Raw genomic sequence first — 10,794 nt, 5'->3', positions numbered from 1 at the left:
ACAATAACGAACGATGCGTGCTCCCGCAGGTCATTGGTCATCGTCGTTCATCGCCCGAACATGCAGGCCAACCTGACGATATTGTCAGGTTGTTGCATGTTTGGGAATGAGGGAGGGAGCCCGGCACTGAACAATATCATTCATGATATCATTCAGTGCAGTGCCAGATAAAGGTTCATGTGGGCCTGGAGCTGAAATTTATGATGGGCCTATTGTGTACCGCAGCGGGGGGTGTGAACAGCATTATAGGGATGTGAGTAGTGATGCGGGTGGTGTGACCAGTGTTAAGGGGTGTGGTCTGCACAGGGGATATATTAATAGTGTAAATGTGGGAGTCTAAAAACAAAGGAAAATACTCCTTGTTAACCTAACCAGACAAAAAATGTCTATTTATTTATTTTCAGGACCCTTTTCTATGGGGTTTCCCAGACATGCCGAGGCCTCCCACTTTCCAAGTGAAGTGGGCGGCCAAGATGGCCAGTGATGCGATTTGTGGGGATCCGCATCATTGTGGCCCTGTCCTGTTTCACAGTGCTGATTTGCCGCATTGTGTAGTGTTGTGGAAAATAAAGACAACCTAAACAGCTGCTGTCAAATCGAAATATATATTTGTTTTCTTGCAGAAGCAATGATTACAATTAAGTGACACAGTTCACTTACAGGTAATTATCATATGTGCGGCCGCTGCTACTGCTTCCATTGCTCAACTCACACAGCTTACAATGTATACACACACTCCAGCACCCCTCCACCCATGGCTGGACCAATCCAAGTAGGCTTCCAGGGTGGTGATCCTTATCGAAAGCCATCTGTTACTGTATTCGAGATAGAGGGTGCAGGGTTTATGAAATAGCGTGATGAAGCTTACCAAAAGCAAAGAAAGACCAACTTATTTGTCACGCATGTCACGAACACATTTATATATTGCCTATGAGAACAAATAAATGATATTGCATGATAGGATTGCTGGGATCCATTTATTTCCTTAACAATTCTCATCCTTTTGATAATTTCATTATCACACATATAAACACCACCTGAAATGGCAGCAATGGCAGTACTACTGAGATAGGGAAGGTGATGGGATAGTCCACACCACCTAGAGAACTGGGACTACACTGACTCTGTTGCCATATACCCCGCAATTGCACCCGCCGGTTAATGTCTTCACCTATAGCAGCCGCTTTTCCCAGGCGGATTAGGTCCACCCAGTACTCTGATGCCCCCAGGTCTTATAGGATGACAAAGTGCAATTGAGCCAGGGTATGAGCAAAAGGACCCTCTGGCTAAAGTACCGCCCTTGCCACCATCCAGGTCAGCATTCACACATCTTTATTAAGCAATGTCACACAAACACTCTCTATCAATAAGAACTATAACAGCAGCCGGAGGTGCACTAGGGCACAGAGACCACTCGGTGAATTCGCTGGAATCAAGATGACTGACTCGTCAAACTCACTCGCGAGGGAGAAAACTTCCTCTGGGCGGTGTCCAAACTGACAAAGTGCACCTGCGAGACCCTCTTTCAGAGATGATGTCTTCCACCCAGATCTTTACAACAGCTGAGGGGTCTTTCAGAAGAGATGGGCAGTTGGGCTAGGCCGTCAAATGGTCATCTCTGTGGCTGTTATCATTATTCCTATTAAATGAGTGGATCCACACCTTTCCTGCAATGCAAAATACAGCACATTAGAATTTTCCAAGCAATCAAAAGAAATACAATCAATCCTATCACTATCACTATGGGTTTTATCAGATCTGACAACATATTATTAAACCAGACACCAATTGTCCCCATTCAGGAGAAGGGATTCCATCCCTCCTTGGATATGTCTCTAGCTTTTTTCTGTAATTCTTTTACTTTATTCATGTGCGCCTCTATGGGGTCATGTGTATCCTCAATCCAAGTGCAACATTCCTCACCTATGATACCACAAGTTCCTCCCTCTATGGCTAACAAGTAATCAAGAGCCATTCTATTTTGTAGGGTCACTTTCCTAATTTGGGCCATTTCTTCATTTATAGCATGGATGGCACTTGTGGTTTCATTAATTATCCCATCCATAATGTTTGCATATTTATTCAATTTATTCGCTAATTCAATTCCCCAACCTGTCCAGGCAGGGAACCACATCCAGGCTTTATCTGCTGTAGTAAACAATTCCCTCTTGTATTGAGTTTCCCTAGGGCCTGTTTCTATCATATTGGTAAAAAGACATTTGCACGTTGCCTTATGGCTGGTACAACTCTTCCTATAGTGCAGTTACCCCATGCCCCCATAGGAAGCCAAGAGTAGGCTCTATTACCACAAATATAATATAGCCATTGCTTCAATACCCTGGGAATTATCTTACCATGGTTTCCCAACCAGCTCTGAAACCATACCATATTTTTGTACATTTGGGTCCTACACTTCACATCATCCTCATCCTTCTGGTCAGGACAGGCACACCTAGGGGCACAAACAGCTTTCATATTTGCACACCAACATTGATTATTACAGTTCCCATCCACCTTGTCACATGTAGCTTCCTTGTATTCCATATTAAACACTAAGGTAACATTCCTACAATTAGTTTCTCCAACATATACCTTGGGCAAGTTGACTAGGTGACCTTTTAGTTCGGCCGCATGGTTAACGTACATAGGCCCTATACACATAGTGGGTGGAGAGATTATACCAGCAATTTCTAAGTATATTCCTAGGTCTGAGATAGCATTGTGAGCAGTGTGATTTATATCTATTTTAATATTATAGCTATAGTCTGTGAGGTTAAGATCATTCATTGATATAGGGATACCAAGCAAAGGAATTCCTTTATGGTTGGCAGGAACATGAGAACAGATCCAACAGTTAGTGGAGTTCAGCTGCTTGGCCGTCTGCTGATGCAGGAGCCATATAGAGTTCTTTTGTTTTTCCCCTTTCACCTGCATGCAAGGAAATAAAGCACAACCGAGCAGGCAGAACAACAAGCACATCTTAGCAGTCCATCTGCTCCCCTTTTCCCCGAGCGGCCTCACCCCTTTGGAGCCGGTCTGCGCCATTGACCTGAAAGTTAATTTTCTTACAATGAGAAGCATGTACCCAGTTAGGCTTCCCTTCTACAATTGAGTGAGGTAGCTGTGGTCAGTAGCACCTGGAATGGGCCGTCAAATCGGGGTTCAAGATGTTTTCTCACGTGTCTTTGATTACCACCCAGTCTCCGGGTTGTAGGTGGTGGGTTCCAGATGTGTCTTGTGGATCTGGTAAAGAAGAAAACACCTTTCCATGCAAGTTAGTCAGTTGCTTGTTAAGCTGAACAACATAATCAGTAAGAGAGGCGTACTGTCCATGTAATTCTTGTGGAAAGAAAAGGCCTGTTAGTGGTGGCCTGCCAAACAGTATCTCAAACGGTGAAAGTCCATGTAATCCCTTTGGGATATGCCTAATAGCAAAAAGAGCTATCGGTAACGCTTGTAACCATGTAAGTTTTGTTTGCTCACATATCTTAGCTATTTTGTTTTTTAAAACGCCATTGGCTCTCTCAACCTTGGCTGATGCCTGAGGACGATATGGAGTGTGAAGATGCTGTTCAATTTGCAACCCTTTCAACATTTCCGCATATACCTGTCCTGTAAAGTGCGTTCCTCTGTCTGATTCTACCGTCTCAGGTAGGCCATACCTGCACACGATTTCAGATATTAATTTCTTTGCTGTTACCGCGGTGGTTGCCTTAGCAACAGGCCATGCCTCCACCCATGACGAGAACATGTCCATGCACACTAATATAAATTCATATACCCCACATTTTGGTAGCTGAATGTAGTCTATCTGCAACCTTTGAAACGGGTAGTCAGGTTTTACAAGGTGTTTCATTTATACCTTAGTCATTTTGCCTGGATTGTGTTTAGCACAAATCATACATTTCTTACACCACTCTGTTGCAAACTGTGGAAAGCCCGGTGCGAACCAAAATTTATTGACACTAGCAATCATTCCCCCTTTGGAAACATGTGAAGGGAGATGAGACAAGCTTGCTAGAATGGGATACAGAGATGGGGGTGCACACAATCGACCATCTCCATGTTTCCAAACATCATTTATTTGTTCGCACCCGGCCCTCCTCCATTTGCCAAGTGTTTGGGGACCTGCCTGATTTTGCAGGGTTATTTGGGTGTCCATTGTATCTTTTGGGGACTCTCGGAGAAGCTTTAACCCTGCCTGTCTGGCTCCTATATCTGCTTTTCTATTACCCATAGTGATAGGATCAGTTGCTCGCTGATGTGCTTGACACTTGATAACTACTACAGCTTTAGGCAATGTTACCTTTTCTAAAAGGTCCTGGATCAGATTTGCATGTTTTAAAACTTTTCCACTGGATGTCAGGAAGCCTCTATGTTTCCATAGAAAGCCAAAATCATGTATAATTCCGTATACATAGCGGGAGTCTGTATATATGTTTACAGTCTTTCCCTCCGCCAGTTCACATGCCTTGATCAGGGCGATCAATTCTGCACTTTGGGCAGAATGTACACCAGGATCAAGTGCTTCAGAGTACAAAATAGAGGTGTCGTCTGCTATAGCAAAACCTGCAGCAAACCCTCCCTCTGGCTTTTGTAGTCTGGACCCATCTACATAGAGGGTCATTTCTGTATTCGGAATAGGCTTGTCCAGAACAGGACCGGGAGGGGTGTAGAAGAGTTCCACCTCCTGCTCACAATCATGCTCTGGGCTCGGCCCACTTCCCGTGTCATGGAGTGGTAAAAGGGTAGCTGGGTTTAACACATTGCACCGAAGTACAGTGATGTTAGATGGCGCAAGCAGAGAAATTTCATATGTGGTCAATCTGGCAGCAGAGAGGTGTCTGGTGGTTAGGCTGTGGAGAACTGCTTGTACAGCATGGGGAACCATAAGAAATAGTCTATTCCCCAGGACAATATCGGCAGTCTTTTCAACTAGCAGGGCTGCCGCTGTGACTGACTTTACACATGCGGCGCCCGCTGAAATCACTGAGTCCAGTTTGGTACTAAAGTACCCTACTGGCTTCTGTCTCCCTCCATATTTTTGAGAAAGTACTCCTGAAGCCTGTCCTTCCTGTTCATAACAGAACAGGCTGAATGGCTTAGTGTAGTTTGGGAGTGCAAGTGAGGGGGCACTGAGTATGGCCGCCTTCAACTGGTCCACAGCCTGTTTTCCTTCCTCAGACAGCTCTATGCATCCAGCATGAGTGGTCAGAGCATATAGGGGGGCAGCGATTTGAGACATGTTTGGTATCCATTGTCTGAAATATGAAACTAATCCCAAAAAACCTCTGATTTGTTTGGCACTCTGTGGGTATGGCGCTTTCTGTATTACTGAGACTCTGTCCACAGTTATGTGTTTAGAGCCCCGTGAAATACAGTGGCCTAGGAAAATTACCTTTTCCTGACAAAATTGTAGCTTGCTAGAGGATGCTTTGCATCCTTCAACACTCAAGTGGGAAAGTAGAGAAGCGGTTGCATTAATGCACTGCTCCTTTGAGGTGGCTGTCAGCAGGAGGTCGTCGACATATTGTACAATAGTGACCCCTGCTGGCGATTGCCACCTATCCAGGACTTGTTTCATCGCCTGACCAAATTCAGACGGTGAGGAGACCATTCCCTGTGGCAACCGAGTCCAAGTATACTGCTGTCCCTCAAAGGTGACGGCAAACAGGTACAGGGAGTCTGGGTGCACAGGTACACTGAAAAAAGCATCAACCAAATCTATCACACTAAACCAGGAGGTGTCTGGTGGGATCTCTCCTAGAATAGTGTGAGGATTTGGGACGAGCGGAGCATCCTCTTGAATAATCTTATTCCCTGCCCGCAGATCTTGGCATACATGGAACTGGCCTGGTTTTCCAGGCTTGGCTACTGGATATAGGGGTGTGTTGACTGGGGATTTTATAGGGACCAGGATCTCCTGGTCCACGAAGGTTTTGATTTGATTTCTCACATCATTAAGTTGCTTCGAACTAAGGGGATACTGAGGAACCCTGGGTAATTTAGCTCCGGGTCTGAGCTTGATGACCACTGGGTTTGCCTGCTTGATCAGGCCCACCGGTCCACCCTTAACAGCCCATACCTCTTGGGGTACATCCCTCAGGTCAGGAGGGATCTCCTGATCTGGAGGATGCTGAACTGCCATCAGAGGGACCAGACTTTCCAGAGTGTTCTGGTCCTCCGATCCCTCAGATGTAGTCACAATAGGCCCATCCTCCGTGTATTGAATAGTTGCCTTTAATTTCATCAGTGCATCTCTTCCCAGCAAGTTGCAAGGGACAGTGTCACTTAGAACAAAGGAGAGGGAGGTGCTGACTTGGCCTATATTTACAGGGGTCTCTGCAGTCTCCCTAAGTGTGATGGGGTTACCTACCTTCCAGTTCTATAGCATCTATTAATCCTGAAATTTTTAAATTTGGGGTTTCAGATCTTTTGAGAACGCTACGGGCTGCTCCGCTGTCCACCAGGCACTCCACCAAGTAAAAAGGCATTTCAGGGAGGGTCAAGTGGACAAAGGCTTCACCCCCCCTACTCTCAGAGATGACTGGTAATACTGGATACCCTCTCTGTCAGGCGCTGTCCTGCCCTCCTTTTTTTGGAGCTGGACAATTCCTTGCAATGTGGCCCTGTTTCCCACAATTGTAGCACTTCACTCTTCTGGGCTCCCAATTATTCCTCCCTCTAAACCTACCCCTCTGGGGGTTGCTGGAGGTGTCAACTATCATCACCTTCTGGGCCTTTTTCTCCTGCACTTCTTGAATGTTTCTCTGGATTGAGCTGGCTACATTCATTAGTGCCGGGACTGATTTGTCTCGCCAGTCAGCATGGGCTGAAACCAGCTTGTCATGTATGTCTTTATTAAGTCCCGAGACTAATGTGGCAGTCAGCATCTTTCCCATACCTTGCTCCTCTAAATCCCCCCCTGCTTCTTCTACTGCCTGCCTAAATCTATCAAAATAATCCTCCACTGGTTCTTTAACCTTTCTAATGCCCTAAGGGGAGTGTTCTCTTGTTCTGATGGGTCTGATGGTAGGGTAAGTTTGGTACAAATAGCGGCAGTGTCGATCTGTCCGGCTACTGATTTTATTATCTGTAGCAGATCTCTCCATGTTGGATTGTAACTGACTGCAATATTATGCAGTTGATTTGCAAACCCATATGGATTATTTCATGGTTTAGGGACAGATGAAAGAAATCCTTTCATCTCCCCAGGTGTCCACGGGACATGTTGGGTCACTCTCCGATCTGCCTGTCCATTTGTACCAGGGATAAATTGCTGTCTAACTGGGTAAGCTGAGGCTTGAGACAAGCGATGTTCCTCAGCCATCTCATCTATCTAATTTTGAGTTACTTTGGGAGTGATGAGAAGCTCACCCTCCACTCCACACAAAACCCTTCCTCCCCTTGGATCAGATATATTCTGCCAAGAGGTGGGGGTAGAGTGAGGAGGTGCATATTCCGGGGCAGTAGCCTGGACCTGGGACTCTGCATACCTAGGCGGTGGTAGAGTGCCAGGATTTATTATGGATGTCAGGTCTGCAGTGGGGTATATTGCCTTGAAACTAGGGGGCTTCTTTGGTTTTGTTGGAGTCCCCTGGGTGCTTAAATGAGAGGTCTCCAGACTAACTGCAGTGGGTTCTACTAAAGATACTGCTAGTTGTTCTATTTCCTCTCCCTCTTCCTCATTCTGTTCTGGCTGTGCCTCCCCCCCTCGCTGATTTGACCCCTCCTTTTTTGTTTCTAATGTAAAAATACCATGGGCTTTTTGCTGTTTCTTATAAGATTCTACCATCCACCTGCTCCATGCTGACAGCTCATTTGGCTGTTAATTTTGTTTTAGAATTTTTGTAGAGAGTTGCCCAGCTGGATAACTCAAAGGTTCCCTCTTTTGGGATCCCACAATCCATCCCCCTAGTCAGCCTGCCCCACTTAGGTAAATGCCGGCTGACCCACTTGCCATATTTCGGCCAAATCCTCGTCTGCTGTGACTGTTTCCCATAGCCCGGCTATGGTGGAGGAGGCTCTTACCCCCTCTCTCAGTTTTCCCACAGCACTATATTATATGGCTATTGGCTGTTAGGGGAAGTCCCACACAGTGAATCCCCGCTTTTTGTCCCTACAAATTTTCCAACAGAGCCAAATGAAAACCAACCAGGAACAAATGCCAAACAATATCTGCCCTCTATGTTATCTATGTCAAACCATGCAAGTAAGGGGTTTTCTACGCCAGAAAAATGATTCTTCATGAGACTCAGCTCACAAGTCTGCTGCTTCGGGACACGCCCTTCAGTGTAGTGATAAGCAATGCAAAGCCAATGTACCCGGAGCTGTCAGCACGTTAGTAGGTGATCAGAGATCGAATCACTCCTGTTCCGAGGGGAGAGCCCCCGGTGAGGGGGGTTGCCCAGGGATCTGTACTGACAAGCAAGACAGGCAGACCGGCAAAGACCACTACTCTCACCAACACTTATTCTCCTATGACCTTTTTTTTGTCCCTCTACCAGACAGACAGACAATGTTATTGACAGTATTACTTGACAAACTCAGAAAATAGAAAACATTCGTGTCCAAGGATGGTAGGGTCCTCTTATTTTTTACTTCCCTGCCCCCACCATGCTCTCTCCGTGGAGGTGCGTCTTGAGGCAGCGCAATCACTCAGCCGTAAAGGACCTCTTTCACGCTGATGTGGCGATGTGCCAACATCCACATACACTCACACATGCATATCCAAAGGATGTTAGGACACAAAACACAGCTGTTAAGGCTCTTGGGACCTGTACTCACGACAATGAAACAGAGGGTTCAGGATTGGAGGAGGGAGAGCAGAGAGGAGAGAGAGACACAAATGTTCTCACCTTTTTGAATGGCGCCAGTCTAGTCTCCAGTCCTCCGCTGCTGTTCTGATTCCGTTTCAGTAGCTTTCAGGTCCCGGGTTTCGGCCCCAAATTGTTGTGGAAAATAAAGACAACGTAAACAGCTGCTGTCAAATCGAAATATATATTTGTTTTCTTGCAGAACACTAGTGGAGTTACAAGAAAGTGCTAATAGAGCTATCTATGCAAGGCTGTAACTTTTGGGTGTGGTATAATGGATCGGCAGTAATTACATCGACAGTCAATAGGTCTACTCCAGATTGTTGACAGGCAATAGGTCTACTCCAGATGGTTGACAGGCAATAGGTCGACATGCTCAAAAGGTCGTCAGGGACAAAAGCTTGACTGGCAGTTGGCTGACAGTGCAGAAGGTCAACAGGGTAAAATGTTGACCAGTTTAATTGTATAGTTTACGAGGTTTATTTTGACTGTCATTGTTCTTATTTTGAGTGTGCACTGGCATTCTTTGTCCCCTGCAATGTACTACAAGTCTCAGCATGGTAGCACCTCTTATTATGTTTAAAATTAGGGTGTGCAGTCCAAGCCCCCTCCACTATATTTGTGTATATATTGTACACTTGAAGGCTGAGACTCCCATAGGCAAACACAGGGGGGGTTTCTGTCTGCCTGGAAACCCCCCTCCCCAGTACACACCATGATCACAATAGAAATAGTAATATAATAGAATGTTACTAGTGCTGCATGTTCTTCTCAGTATCACAAATTAAATGATTAGCACCATCTGTGGATCTTGTGTCAGCCAGTAATAAATATACCTGTGCACCAACTAGGAGATGTGGAAAACATGCACCATTAGAGGTGCACTAATATAGATCCTCAATAGGGTTAATTATTAATACTGTATAATAATACACTATCCAGTACATAAGTAGACCCGATATGTACATATGTGTCCAGGGCAGTGCTAGGTTCTTCTGCTGCTCCCCCAGACTCCCGGATCCCGGACTTGTTCCAATGCTCAGGAATGGTGCCCACATCTGACATAAATACATTCAGCTCAGACAGGATGGCCCTACTGTCGTATATAATGGCTTACTGTGATTGCTGGTCCTGTATATGCTGGAATTATGCAACACAATATACTTTGTATGTAACATATTAAAGCTGGATAAGTGCTAATTATGCCCTCTTCATGGACAGACCACACTCACTCTAAAATCAAGCATTTGAAAACCCCCCTCTAGAAATCCTGCGTTTGCCACTGGACTCCTGCTTGGTATTTGCACCCCACCCATCTGCCCTTAGGTGTTTTTAATCAGTAGAGGTTCCTATATTACTCTAAATATTAGAATGGGTAATATTATACTTATAGTATATTCCATTTTACCTGTAGCGTTTATCAGGATTATTATGACATCATTGTTCTTAGTATTTTGAGTGTGCACCTGCATTCTTTGTCCCCTACAAAGTACTATAAGTCTCACCATATTAGCACCTCTTAATATGTTTAAAATTATGGTGTGTAGTCCAAGCCTCCTCCCCTTTCCAGGTTTAAATGGTCGTCACACAAATGGTTGACACAAATATGGTTGACGCCTTTTTTAAAATGTAACTCTAACCCTCTGTCTAGTGCCGAACTCTAACCCTCCCCCTGGTGCCTAACCCTAACCCTTCTCCTAGTGCCTAAACCTAACCCTAGTCTAAGCCTAACCCTCCCTCTAGTGCTGTCAGACTCGTGTTTGTTTGTGAACCCAGTGTCTGATATTCATCTGTATGAGTGTCTGGAGATGTGTAGCGAAAGCTGGCAGGCCTAAGGAGACCTCCTGGCATGAAATATAGAACACTTCCCTGACCGGGAATCGAGCCTGGGTCTTGGCGGAGAGATGCCATATCATACCCACTAGTCCACCACCAGGGACGTCGGTGTTGGAGACAAGTTGGTTTGTGCAATCAGTGG

General features: G+C 45.4%; 1 pseudogene; it reads right to left on the bottom strand.

Moving 5' to 3' along the window:
* Positions 1-1,642: 1,642 nt before the first annotated feature.
* LOC148508337 (syncytin-2-like) lies at positions 1,643-2,787 on the bottom strand (annotated as a pseudogene).
* Between the last annotated feature and the right edge of the window lie 8,007 nt (positions 2,788-10,794).

Source organism: Taudactylus pleione, unplaced genomic scaffold (assembly GCF_031769625.1).
Source record: "Taudactylus pleione unplaced genomic scaffold, aTauple2 ptg000370l, whole genome shotgun sequence".
Taxonomy (NCBI): domain Eukaryota; kingdom Metazoa; phylum Chordata; class Amphibia; order Anura; family Myobatrachidae; genus Taudactylus; species Taudactylus pleione.
This window is presented reverse-complemented; position numbering and strand designations above follow the sequence as displayed.